At 35.5% G+C, this 14,893-nt stretch overlaps 1 long non-coding RNA gene across 1 annotated transcript; it reads right to left on the bottom strand.

Moving 5' to 3' along the window:
- Positions 1–762: 762 nt before the first annotated feature.
- LOC118487209 lies at positions 763–1,075 on the bottom strand. Its single transcript, XR_004880817.1, has 2 exons — positions 989–1,075; positions 763–899 (listed from the first exon to the last, which is right to left on the bottom strand). It is a non-coding gene; the product is annotated as an uncharacterized LOC118487209 (long non-coding RNA).
- Positions 1,076–14,893: the final 13,818 nt, after the last annotated feature.

Here is a 14,893-nt window from a genome sequence, read left to right as displayed (position 1 = left end):
ATGCATCCAGCAATTTTCCTTAACAGACCCTTCCAGAAATTATTCTCTCGAACTAATTTCGCGTTCAAAACATGCGTATCAACATCACCACTCAACTAAACTGTTAACTAACTAGAATAACATATTTTCCAATATAGTGTCAAGTAAAAATTGTTCATCAAAACCTAATCTACTTACTTAACTCAAATAAACACAAATAAACAGACCATCGATACAGTGAAATCATAACACATAGATCAAGAAAACGTCCACAACTAACTCAAATTAGGTTAAACAAAAACGAATCTGATTAGATCGTAACAATACACAAAACAAAATTCAAGTTCACGTGCTTGATTTACAGCAACAATAACGTAGATCGGAGACTTACGCATTTCCAGTTACAGCCGACGAATATTTTCGGCCAGTTTCCGAGCAAAAAACACGATTTCTAGAGAAAAAGACAGCTCCGATGAGAATTAGGTAAAGTTTATTGCAGGTGAGAGAGAGAGAGTTATTTTTGAATATATATAAATTAATCCCTCAATAATAAGTTATTTACACAATAACCCCTGGAAAGATGAAAAGACAAGTATGCCCTCATGTGCAAGGCACAAGACCATATTGAACCAAAAAATCTGACTGAGTTAGGCCCAAAGGACAAACCGTGCAATATTTTGAAACATAAAGTACAAAACTTGTCAACTTTTGCGCTAAAGGACAACGCCTGCAATTTGATGTAAGCATAAAGGATAAAACTTGTAATTTACTCCATTTTTTTAATCAAAATACATATATAATCTTATCCCTTCCGATTCAAACTCCCATCATCATTATAAAAATAAAATTACATTACATTACACGTCACCGATGATCTACCAATTCTCACTCCGGTTAGGTTTCGACGACACATATTCATCCTGCCAAAGACATTGAAATCTTCAAAACTCACACAACTTAAAAACAAAATAATCAATTTATAAAAAACATAAATGTAAATTATTCATACTTGATCACCACTTGAAGGAACCCAATCATTTGTTGTAGGATTTGATTTGACCACTTGATCTTCGTATCTTCCGGTCTGCACTTGAAAACAAGAACTAGGAAGATTGAAAACAAGAACTAGGAAGAAAAGAATGAAGGTTACTTGTACATTATGTTTAGAAACTTGTACGCATGCCAAGTGTTCGATGAAATGACTAGGTGAATTTAGAAGGTGAAATAGTATGCAAGAAAGTGGTAATTAGATATGGAATGTGATAAAGAGATGTTTGAGAGTAAATTAACATGAGAATTGAGTTTAGATATAGTTCATTGCTAAGTATGGATTATGGTGCAAGTGTAGAATTATGGAGGTTTCTAGTATGGTGTGTACATGTAAACAAGTGATCATGCCATTAAATGAGTATCTCACCATGAGTGTACCACATGCTGTTGAAATGATTAATGGAAGTCGAATGTGAATTGTAAATTAATATGGTTGTTCTCATGTATAATTTCATATGCTAACAAGAACGTGTGTGTAATGAAACGAAAGTATGTGTGAGTAAATATGTATGCGTGTATGATTATGTGATTATGTGGTTGTAAGTACATTTGCATCTTAAGAATGAAATGTATACAGTGTCATATGTATAGTCTAATATGATGTAGCAAATATATGAGGTTAAGTCGGAAGTTTATACATTAAACCGTTGACTTTTGGAAGTCAACTGCACATAAGGGGCATAACTAGAATTTTGACACAATTATAAGATCTTGGAACGTCATATGGTATGTGTTAATTTAATATGCGTTAACAAGATGGATTGTATGAGTTTGAAAAGATGTGATTTGGGCGTATGCCTTATGTTTGTTAGACTTAACTATGAAAGCTAATTGCGAGTTATGCATTCAACGTGATCATTTATATGTAAAATCATGTATACTAACAAGGATGTGATTGCGGTGACACGAAAGCATTAGGGATCATGTGGAAATGGACTCAAGCAAGAATGACTAACGGGTCAAGAGGAGACAAGGAAGCAAATGTGAAAACGGACGCTCAAGGTAAGTGAATCCCAAACTTACCCTTTTGACTTAATATGTTTTGTTATTTGGAAATTTATTTAGAGTTATGTAAGAAAGTATGAAGTAAAGGTAGTAATAAGGTAAGTCTAATGGAAAATAGTCGAATGTGGTTAGGTGATGCGGGTTGGTGTGTATATGGAATTAAGTATATTTTAAGCCCTTTTTACACGTTAGTCAAGTTTTAAATTTATAAAACACGATATTTTACTAACACCAAATATACATATGGGCAAGTGCACCCATCGTGAGCGTAGTATAGTGTTGGCAAGATACCGAGGTCGTCCAAGGACACAAGAGCTTTTAGTACTGGTTTATCCTCAACGTCTAATCCAATCAAAAGTTAGAAAAATGTTTTAAACTAGAAAAATGAAAACTAACTAAAATGCTGAAAAATAAAATAAAAATAAAAACAGATAGACAAGATGAATCACTTGGCTCCGACTCGTGTATAGTGTAACCTTTGATTATTTCCGCACTTTTGCACATTTTAAGAGATTATCTTAGTTATTGTAGTAGGCCACTCTTTTGAAGGTGAAGTTACCCTCAACCCAGTAGTTTGAGTTAGCAAGGATACAATCCTAAAGGGTCGGATTATTGAAAGATAATTAATTAAGTTATTAATGCATAATGTGGTAGGCCCCTCTTTTGAAGGTGACGTTACCCTCGGCTAAGTAGTCTGAGTCAGTAGGGATACAGTCCTAAGTAGCCGGGTTAAAGTTTAAATAGTAGTTTAACTTATGAGGGGGTCAAAGAGTTTGGACCCCCGCCATCCAATACCGGTGGGTATTGAAGGAGGTCCTACTAAATTTGACTCAGGTCCTTTGCAGGATCTATACACTGAACAATGGCAAGACTCTTACCAAACCGTTCCCTTAACCCCCGACCAGGTAGCCAACATATCTCCATATAGACCGTGGAGATATGAATGGTGAAAATCTTTTAACCCAAGACACCACGGACAAACGATAAGGAAGAATCACCTTCAACATAAGAAACTAGTTATTAAAGTCATTAATACATAACCAAATAAAAAGTGTGAAAAGATTAAAAGTAAAAAGTATTACACTAAACACTTGTCTTCACCAAGTGATGTAAGAGACTTAGGCAAACATGGCCTTTGATTGTCAAGAACTCTTACGATCAATCTTGGATCCCGAGACGACTCACACACTCTATGGTGGACAATGGATGATAGTGGTGGATGATGGTGTTGTGATGGTGGTGGGTGGTGGGTGGTGGGTGAAGTGTGAGAGAGGTGGTGTGCCAATGGATGCCTTTGAAGTGAACCAAGCACCCCTATTTATAGCCTGCACAGAAGCCTGGACACGGCCCCGTGTCCACCCTTTTTCTCTTTCTTCATTAACTACAATTTGTCTTTAGTAGCTCCACACGCCCCCGTGTCCGCTGGGCACGGCGCCGTGTGCAGAAGCGTATCTGTACTATCAGATTTGGCAAGATTCTGCGTATCTTTGCATTAACCATGGCCCCGTGTCCGCTGGGCACGGCCCCGTGGTGGGCGTAGAAGCTTCTACAGGTTTGTCTTTTGTGCCAAGGCTGACCATGCCCCCGTGTTCGCTGGGCATGCCCCATGTTGAGCTGGACACGCCCCGTGTTGAGCTGGGCACAACCCCATGCTCAGCTTTTTTCTTGTTTTTTGCTTTGGGAGATGCTGTCAAGGAGTCGGGCATGCCCAGTTTCTTCCTTTTCTTTGTATTAATGTTGGTTTTGGCTGTATATTTGTTCCTTTTGTTCATTTAAGCTCATTTGATCCTGTACATTCAAAAGGAAGACAAAAACACACTTTTCCAACATTAGTACTAGAAAAGGGTTAGTTTTATGCCTTATTTGATGTAATTTATCTGTTGCATTTTACACACATCATTAGGTAAGTTGGGAAGTGCATGAAAAAGATCAAACGGGTCGAACATATATGCATGAATCGTGTAACAGTAATGTAATTTATAAAGTTTAAGGACCTCAAGGTATGAAATTTTTAGTTAATTAGGCAGGGAAATGTTTTATGAACAATTAGAAACAAGTTTCAAGTGAAACGGATGCAAAACGAGCAAGTTATGCGAGTTTTAGTATTAAAATGGAATGCTGATCTGGGCACCACCGTAGCTTACGGTGCCCACCGTAGCTTACGGTGGGTGCTGAAGCTTTTCTTCCACCGTAAGGCAGTGGATTGTCACCGTATTGATTATTATGGCCACCGTAAGCTACGGTAACCACCGTAGCTTACGGTGGAGGTCAGATGCAAAATATAAGGTTTATGCAATTATTCGTTTTTCTTCGAATTAGGACCCTGTGAACCCATTCCAAGCCCCGTTAAGCGTCTATAATGTACCTCAACCCTACTAAATGGCTTGGTAAACTACGGTTAAATATGGAACTCATTTTAAGATCCAAAATGTACCCGAAAGTCACTTAAAAAGTGTTTATGAAGTGTGAGTATGAACGAGATGTATAAGTGAGTATGCAGGGAAATGAATTAAGTATATGGGCATGTATGTATAGATTTAATTTCATTCCAATAACTGAAACTTATAAGTAAAAGAAATGAATGGGAGTGAGTACGTATATAAATTTAATTGCACCTGTCTATAACATGGGGAAACGGTTACTAGGACAAGTCAGTAAATCATATAGTTTACGTTTGTATGTAGGTATGTAAGTATGTAGGTGCGTATGTATGTAAGTAAGTAAGTATGTATGTATATATGTTTATATATATGGCTTTAACATGTTTTGAATAGTCATGTATTAATGATGTGCCTTGAGAATGAAACAGGAATGCAGGTATGCAAGTATTGAGCTTTCAACGATTCGATGCTCGGTGTAGAAGATGAACCCAAAGGGATATCTTGTTGGGGTTTATATAACATTATAGATTTCTAAGTGGTTATATATTTTATGTCTTTATGCTAATGTTTAAGATGTCACCATTTACTAACATGTCAGTTGTGGATGATGACCGAAGGTTGCATGGAAACCATTAACATTTCGTAAGATTATGTGGATGAAGAATCGAGATGTGTAGCTTGGATTGTATAAAGGGGTGATTATATAAATAGTATTCATATGTTATTCTTGTTACGTCCTTATGTAAAAGTAATGTAACAATCCTTTTTTTGAATGATGTCTTAAAAGCCTTATAAGTATGATAAATTGATTTAATTAAAGAAATTTTTAGACTCGTATTTCCGCTGCATTGTTTTCAAGATAAAACATATATGGGTGTTACAAGTTGGTATTAGAGCCCTGGTTTGAGGGAAATCAAGTATGAGGAGGCAAATACTTGAACTCAAACCTGTGTGCTCTTGTGACAAGGAACCCGTACAATCCAAGACTCGATCAAGATCTAAAGGTAGAAGCGAAGGTAAGTATGTACTTAAGTATGTATTTGGAGAAAACTAATAGTATGTTATGTGTAAGGTAAGCATAATTGCTTGGAGAGAATGATTCGTGAATACGGTCTAGGACCGACACCAAGGCATGTAATAAGACGAATCGACCCCAGGTACGTAAAATTTATCATGTGGGTGCACATAATGGTAAAAATCTATCAATGATGGAAAATTTTGAATGAAGTATAATAATAGAACGGAATGAAGTTTTGAAAATGTTACACGTGCTAAAACCTAGTTCTTCGGACATAAGGTGACGATTACACGAAGACACGAAACTAGTATGTGGATTGTGTACCTGGCCAGTACACAAGAAACATATGACGTTCATGAGACCGTGATAATTGTTACAGGTATGTCCATTAGAATTAAGTAGTAGGGGGACGTGAGGGTGAAGAGAAATGTAAGACTTTCATGGATTTGAAAGTACCAAATACGCATGGAAAATATGAATGATATGTTAGAATCCGCGAGACGGATTCAAAACATGAAAGGAATGAAAGTATGAATAATATGTTAGAATTCGCGACCAGGATTCAAAACATAGAAATGAACGAATGATAAGAATAAAAATGTTCGAATGTGTAAGTAAATGCAGACTAGGCAAGTAATTATTCTTTAAAAAGTCAGATAATATCCAAGTTATGTCTTAATCTTATATATTTATATATGTGAATGTATATATATATACACACAAATATGTTTGTATGTAAGAACGGTTAAAAGGGACGAATGTGTCATGGAAGTCAAATGGTAATCGCCATTTAAACCTTGTACTTCAAGTTTTGTTTTGACAAGTTTTATGCTTATAAGTAAGCGTAATGAATGGACATTTTTTGCCCCAAATTAGAAAGATATAACCAACACAAGGTATGGATAATGAGTCAGTGAATTTGACCTTCGCCAGGTATGTATGAAAGATTTTGCTCTCGATAATAGCTTATAGCTCGATTAGAGAAGGATTCAAACATAAAAGAATACAAAGAATGAGGGGAAGGTAATATGCGCAGACAAATAAAGACCTAATACAAGAGAGTAACATGTAAGAATGAAAAGATTGAAATCCTTAAGTAAGTATAAGATGGTGGTTAGGCAATGAAAATAGCATTGCCGGGATAACCATGTCGCTTGACTAATGAAATGCATATGTATGTGTATGTGCATGAATGAACACGAAAAAGTCATAGTTGGTTAATAAAACGTGAATAAGAGCACATTAATAGTTTGACTTCTATAAGTCCAAACAGAGTTGAGATTATTAACTAGAAAACAAATGATAGTAAGATAATATGAAGGGTTCGGTTTATTAAACAAACAAAAACCGACAAAAGTTGTAGTAGCAAAGAAAGCATTAGATGAGAGGAGTATTGAATAAGGTTATGTGATAGGCATATTGAACTTCCACTCATAAGAGAGTACTACGTAAGCAATGAAATGTATAATGTAGTATTCCTAGTAAGTTAAGGATTTATGGAAGAATATGGGTGAACTAATACCAAATGAATTGAATAACTGAATGACAATGATATGATAAGAAACGGTCATATGTGGACCAGTTGTGAATGGGTCAAGCGAACTAATGTTTAAAAATTATTTGGAAAGGGCTAGTATGTAAACAAGTTAATTGATAAACGCCATACTCGAAGAAATTTGAATGATATGTGCAAACCGTTAATGTTACAGATGAGAATGGTGAAATTCTTGGCGTGTTAAAAGTAGTAGAGCTGACGAAAGGATGCTCAAAGACAGGAACTTAATACATGAATGAATGAAATAAATCCTGATACGGAAGGTACTATGAAGAAGCGGGTTGACCCGACTTACGGATCATTGAATTACGCAATGGAGACGAGGTTAGTAAAAAGTTTAATTCTGGATTGAAAGATAAGAATCTGTAAATCGATTGTAAGTATGAATGAAATTATTGTGAAAGAATAAAAATAGGGTTAGACATAGAGTTGTAAGTAGTACAAGTGGCGATAGAAAGGTAGATTAATAAGTAATCCTCATGGCAAGTACGGATAAGGTGATATAAAATGAATGTTAGTGAAAATTTAGTATGTAAATGACCCGAATTATTATGTGATAGCGAAGGAACCTAGAAAGAATGCTAGTTTCAAATTACAGGTATGGGATGTGCGACAAATGTCAATTTCTCGCATGTTATGTAAGTTGTCCAATGTAACCTGAATGAATGAATGATTGAACGAAGAATAAAATAGACGGGTTAAAGAAGATGTGAAAAAGGTTTCGGGGACGAAGCCTTCTTTAAGGGGGGTAGATTTGTAGCACCCCAAAACTTGAATTATTTAATTCGTTAGTAGGTTACCTTGTGTAATTAGATGAAGTACAATAACTAAGTTATTAGGCCTAGTTAAATGTCTAATAAATAAATAAATAAAAGAATGAAGTTTGTGGCAATTAAGATGATATGTTAAACTTGAGGGACTTAGGGTGCCAAAATGGAAACTCAAGTTATTAAAACAAAATATCACACACACACACACAAGGTGTGTGTGCGTGGTGGGATCGTCCAGGAGAAAGAGAAGAGGGGTGTGAACCCTAGCTCTCAAGAACAACAACACGAATTCAGCCCAACCAAAGCCAAAATCGAATGGAAAGCCTTGCATGGATGAATATTTCTCATAATCTAACCCTAACAAATATATGGTAAGTTGTAATTTTGAGTTTGATGATTTTTGTATGAAGTGGCTTAGGATCAATCCACGAAATTTACTGAAATTAAGCATGAATATATGTTAGAATTATCATTTGGAATGTGAATTATACAAGATTAGATGTTAATTGAGGTTTGAAGATGAAACCCACTTGGGTTAGTAGAAATGGCGACATGGGTATGTCACCCATGTCCAACCTTTGTTTGATTCTTGATATGATATGTTGCATGTGACCAAATTGTTAGTTATATTGAACATGGTATGAAATTGAATTGTTATTGGTATTTTGGATGATTGAAAACAAGAACTAGGAAGAAAAGAATGAAGGTTACTTGTACATTATGTTTAGAAACTTGTACGCATGCCAAGTGTTCGATGAAATGACTAGGTGAATTTAGAAGGTGAAATAGTATGCAAGAAAGTGGTAATTAGATATGGAATGTGATAAAGAGATGTATGATAGTAAACTAACATGAGAATTAAGTTTAGATATAGTTCATTGCTAAGTATGGATTATGGTGCAAGTGTAGAATTATGGAGGTTTCTAGTATGGTGTGTACATGTAAACAAGTGATCATGCGATTAAATGAGTATCTCACCATGAGTGTACCACATGCTGTTGAAATATTAATGGAAGTCGAATGTGAATTGTAAATTAATATGGTTGTTCTCATGTATAATTTCATATGCTAACAAGAACGTGTGTGTAATGAAACGAAAGTATGTGTGAGTAAATATGTATACGTGTATTATTATGTGATTATGTGGTTGTAAGTACATTTGCATCATAAGTATGAAATGTATACAGTGTCATATGTATAGCCTAATATGATGTAGCAAATATATGAGGTTAAGTCGGAAGTTTATACATTAAACCGTTGACTTTTGGAAGTCAACTGCACATAAGGGGCATAACTAGAGTTTTGACACAATTATAAGATCTTGGAGCGTCATATGGTATGTGTTAAATTAATATGCGTTTTATGCGTTAACATGATGGATTTTATGAGTTTGAAAGATGTGATTTGGGCGTATGCCTTATGTTTGTTAGACTTGACTATGAAAGCTAATTGCGAGTTATGCATTCGACATGATCATTTATATGTAAAATCATGTATACTATTAAGGATATGATCGCGGTGACACGAAAGCATTAGGGATCATGTGGAAATGGACTCAAGCAAGAACGACTAACGGGTCAAGAGGAGACAAGGAATCGAATGCGAAAACGGACGCTCAAGGTAAGTGAATCCCAAACTTACCCTTTTGACTTAATATGTTTTGTTATTTGGAAATTTATTTAGAGTTATGTGAGAAAGTATGAAGTAAAGGTAGTGATAAGGTAAGTCTAATGGAAAATAGTCGAATGTGGTTAGGTAAGTTGGGAAGTGCATGATAAAGATCAAACGGGTCGAACATATATGCATGAATCGTGTAACGGTAATGTAATTTATAAAGTTTAAGGACCTCAAGGTATGAAATTTTTAGTTAATTAGGCAGGGAAATGTTTTATGAACAATTAGAAACAAGTTTCAAGTGAAACGGATGCAAAATGAGCAAGTTATGCGAGTTTTGGTATTAAAATGGAATGCTGATCTGGGCACCACCGTAGCTTACGGTGCCCACCATAGCTTACGGTGGGTGCTGAAGCTTTTCTTCCACCGTAAGGCAGTGGATTGTCACAGTATTGATTTTTATGGCCACCATAAGCTACGGTAACCACCGTAGCTTAAGGTGGAGGTCAGATGTAAAATATAAGGTTTATGCAATTATTCGTTTTTCTTCGAATTAGGACCCTGTGAACCCATTCCAAGCCCCGTTAAGCGTCTATAATGTACCTCAACCCTACTAAATGGCTTGGTAAACTATGGTTAAATATGGAACTCATTTTAAGATCCGAAATGTACCCGAAAGTCACTTAAAAGCGTTTATGAAGTGTGAGTATGAACGAGATGTATAAGCGAGTATGCAGGGAAATGAATTAAGTATGTGGGCATGTATGTATAGATTTAATTTCATTCCAATAACTGAAACTTATAAGTAAAAGAAATGAATGGGAGTGAGTACGTATATAAATTTAATTGCACCTGTCTATAACATGAGGAAACGGTTACTAGGACAAATCAGTAAATCATATAGTTTACGTTTGTATGTAGGTATGTAAGTATGTAGGTGCATATGTATGTAAGTAAGTAAGTATGTATGTATATATGTTTATATATATGGCATTAACATGTTTTGAATAGTCATGTATTAATGATGTGCCTTGAGAATAAAACAGGAATGCAGGTATGCAAGTATTGAGCTTTCAACGATTCGTTGCTCGGTGTAGAAGATGAACCCAAAGGGATATCCTATTAGGGTTTATATAAAATTATAGATTGCTAAGTGGTTATATATTTTATGTCTTTATGCTAATGTTTAAGATGTCACCATTTACTAACATGTCAGTTGTGGATGATGAACGCAGGTTGCATGGATACCATTAACGTTACGTAAGATTATGCGGATGAAGAATCGAGATGAGCAGCTTGGATTGTATAAAGGGGTGATTATATAAATAGTATTCATATGTTATTCTTGTTACGTCCTTATGTAAAAGTAATGTAACAATCCTTTTTTTGAATGATGTCTTAAAAGCCTTATAAGTATGATAAATTGATTTAATTAAAGAAATTTTTAGACTCGTATTTCCGCTGCGTTGTTTTCAAGATAAAACGTATATAGGTGTTACAGGTTGAAAATTTCCAAGGGGTGCGGTTGAAATTTCTAAGGGGTGCGGTCGATATTTTGCGCGAAATTTAACCCTAAAACCTTTTTTTCAAGGGGTGCGGCTGCCCACCCACCCAAGTAGGTATGTCCGCCCCTGTGTGGGACTCGAATCTAAGACCTCCCCCTCCCAAGGTGTTTTAATGGCATTGCCTTTGCCAATGGACCACCACCCCATTGGTTCTATGGTAGTATTATTTGTTTATGTCTTTTTTAATGGAAAAATTACAAGTTTTGTCCTTTATCTTTATACCATTTTTCAGGCGGTGTCCTTTTTAACGATTGTTGACAGACGATGTCCTTTACTAGGTATTTTGTTGCAAGTTTAGTCCTTTACACCAAACGCAGTTGTAAAACCCTTTTAATTGTTGGGTGTAAAGGACTAAATTTGCAACAAAATACCTAGGTAAAGGATTAAACTTGCAACAAAATACTTAGTAAAGGACACCACCTGTCAACAATTAACAGGTTTTTTTAACTGGGTTGGGTGTAAAAGACTAAACTTGCAAAAAAATACCTAGTAAAGAACACCGTCTGTCAACATTCATTAAAAAGGACACCGCCTAAAAAGTGTCACACCCCAACCAATGGCGGAAACATCGGGATGCGACGAAGTGTGAAGATTGCTAGAGACATCATAACGCTATTTGTGACAATATTTTAATAATCCCAATTTCATTTCATAACTTCAAATGGTCAACATTACATAAACTCAAATGACAACAAGTTCCAAAAGTAATACATAACAACATAAGCAAAATTTGATACAACATATTAACCTAAACGTCTATATGTGTATCTAGGCATCAACGCTACTTCTTTTATAGCATCGTCATCATCAACCTGTAACATGTTTGAAAATACAATTCAATGCAAAAGCAAAGGCGAGTATAGAAGTTTGATACATACATAGCAAAAGATAAGTTTTAAACAATTCCTCATAGCAAGCATGTGATTCAAGATAAACATCTAAACATGGTATGTGTCTAACATATCAAACCAAGGAAACGCAATGGTTTTGTTGGACCGATTAAGTTGATGAGTAGCATTTCGTGAAATTTTGAATGTCGGGGAATAAGTGTTTATGGTAAAAGCTGAGATTTTTTTTGTGTGCAAGTGATGTGAAAATAAATTATAGAATAAGAGGTACGTTTAAATAAATGAAGCATTTTGAAATACATGATAAATGATTTAGGTATAAACATGATTGTGTTTACATAATATAGCCTATTAGAAGAAAGCATTGGTAACGATCACCTAGGTAAGGGAATCACCCCTAACTCGTTGGTGAGGTCGTTGTAAGATGAGAAATAAAGCGGAGTTAATCGTCAAGGTAAGGAAATCACTCCTATCTCGATGATATGTCTCCACTCGTTACAAAAGTGTAAATAAAATTACGTGAAAATATGCATGCAAATAATGTATAATCGTATGAAAAGTGATAGCATGATGCATGCGCAAAAGTGAAATCTCAAAATGGTTCAAAATTGACAAAAGATCGAAAATAATAAAGCGTGAGTTTGATAAAAGGAAACTCGGATGGTTCCAAAACAGAACGTTGACTAACCAAAGTGGTCGAAAAATCTTTCGAGTTTGGGGAGCATGCTTTGGCCTAATAGGTGGAATACTCTCGCCGACAAGTCGGTTAACGGTATTTACCCTTCCGGTTACTACATGTCTCAAATCAATCGAAATTTCGAGACTTGGCGGGATTTTAAAAAAAATATCAAGGAGTGGAACTAGTCGACAAGGTGCGGGTTTCACCCCTAACTTGGCGATTTCGTACCCTAAGTGTGGTTGGCACTCATCGAGTCAAAATTCAATTTCGACACATTGATGAGCGTCCACTAGAATTTAATTTTGAAATTTCCGTTAAGATGTGGATTTCACTCCTAACTTAATGGTGAATTTCGTGCGAAAAATAGAATCAAGCGGGGTGAGAGTCGTTTACCAAATTGTGGGTTTCACGCCTATTTTGGTAAACTCGTCTCGTTCGTATAATATGAGTGTTTTCGAGTTTAAGAAAAAAAAATCGAGTAAAATGCCTTGGAAAAAGGCGTATGTTAAAGGAAATAACGAACAAGTATAAGCACATAAAAGGCATGTTGAGAGTAACACACAAAGAATAGATCAATAAATCAAAGTATTGACACATAAGAATAGCAATTCAAGTATTAACACACAAGCGACTTATATGTTTAAAAGTCAAGGCGAATAAATGAGAAACGAGTAAAGTAGCATGCAAGTAGTTTCAAGCAATACACGAGATTAAAGCTCTAAACTATAGACTAGGTTAAGGCATTCCTACTTTTCCTAATTCCCTATAGTTACGGCTCTGATACCAATCTGTCACACCCCAACCAATGGCGGAAACATCGGGATGAGACGAAGTGTGAAGATTGCTAGAGACATCATAACGCTATTTGTGACAATATTTTAATAATCCAAATTTCATTTCATAACTTCAAATAGTCAACATTACATAAACTCAAATGACAACAAGTTCCAAAAGTAATACATAACAACATAAGCAAAATTTGATACAACATATTAACCTAAACGTCTATATGTGTATCTAGGCATCAATGCTACTTCTTTTATAGCATCGTCATCATCAACCTGTAACATGTTTGAAAATACAATTCAATGCAAAAGCAAAGGCGAGTATACAAGTTTGATACATACATCGCAAAAGATAAGTTTTAAACAATTCCTCATAGCAAGCATGTGATTCAAGATAAACATCTAAACATGGTATGTGTCTAACATATCAAACCAAAGAAACGCAATATGCTCATGACATAACCAAAGATAAAGAGGCGGGTCGTTAATCCTATAGCGCTACATATGTCACGGTTTTGCTCGTACGAAGTTAATGATAAATTCAACACATAAGATTAATCCAAGTTTAAAGCATCAAGCCATCACGTATACAAGCATGTTATAGGAATGTTCATGTATTTAAGCAAAATGTTCATGTGTAAGTTTGTTGATAGATAAACATGTTACACCCCAAAGTGGTAAAAGTAAAAAGGGGGAAATACGAGTATACTCACAAATTGCTAAGTCTTCCGATTATCCAAGTGTTGACGAGTGTACGAGTTTAGGATGATGGAACACCGACGTCACCCTATATGGGCAAACGATGGTGCATGAGTAAACGGGGTTACGACGAAAGATTTGAAGTGGGATTTAAAAAAATATCTAGTTGATAAAAATGTATATCTTTATGTAAATATTTACAGGTGTATTTATGTAGTCTAGGTAATAAATTTAATTCTATGGAAAGTATGGTTAAATTGCTAAATAAAAATAAAAATAATTATATACTTATATCTATTTTATAAGAATTAATCGAACTTGATAGGTTTCGTTTTATAAAATTTACACATTTCATTTTACGGAATCTTACGAAAAACGGGCAGAGTTTCCTCTGTTTTTGGACGATCCCGACAACACAAGTTGTCGATAAATTGTCAAAATTCAATAAGTAATCTATGTTATATATTACAAGTTGTCGAAACAATGTATATGTGAACATTTTGTTACATGTTACATAGAGTCGGTTCCGCGACTAAATAACATCAACACTAATAATATAATGAACTTTAAGGTGTTTAAAATTTTACCGGACACTGAATTTGATCGGTTTGGCGGTCGTTGAATGTTTGACTAGCTTTGACTCGAACCGAACCGAACCAAAACTGTTGCTGACCATGTTTTACCGAACCGAAACTGACCCGAACTGAACCCGATCTGACCCAAAACCCGAGTCTATCATGTCGCGAAGGCTGACCCGTACCGGAACCTGACCCGAGCCGTCAGTCGTCGGACCTGAATCGAGCCCGACTAATACTCACGATCGAAATATATCCAAACAAAAGTGAAACTGAACTAGGTTTGAATCGAGTAACGAAATAATCCAAACAAAACCGAGTAATCATAACCCGTACCTGAATCGGAACATTCGGAAACAAACGTGACTTG

The sequence above is a fragment of the Helianthus annuus genome, chromosome 15, assembly GCF_002127325.2.
Source record: "Helianthus annuus cultivar XRQ/B chromosome 15, HanXRQr2.0-SUNRISE, whole genome shotgun sequence".
Taxonomy (NCBI): domain Eukaryota; kingdom Viridiplantae; phylum Streptophyta; class Magnoliopsida; order Asterales; family Asteraceae; genus Helianthus; species Helianthus annuus.
The sequence above is the reverse complement of the archived record's forward strand: the minus strand, read 5'-3'. Positions and strand labels throughout refer to the sequence as shown.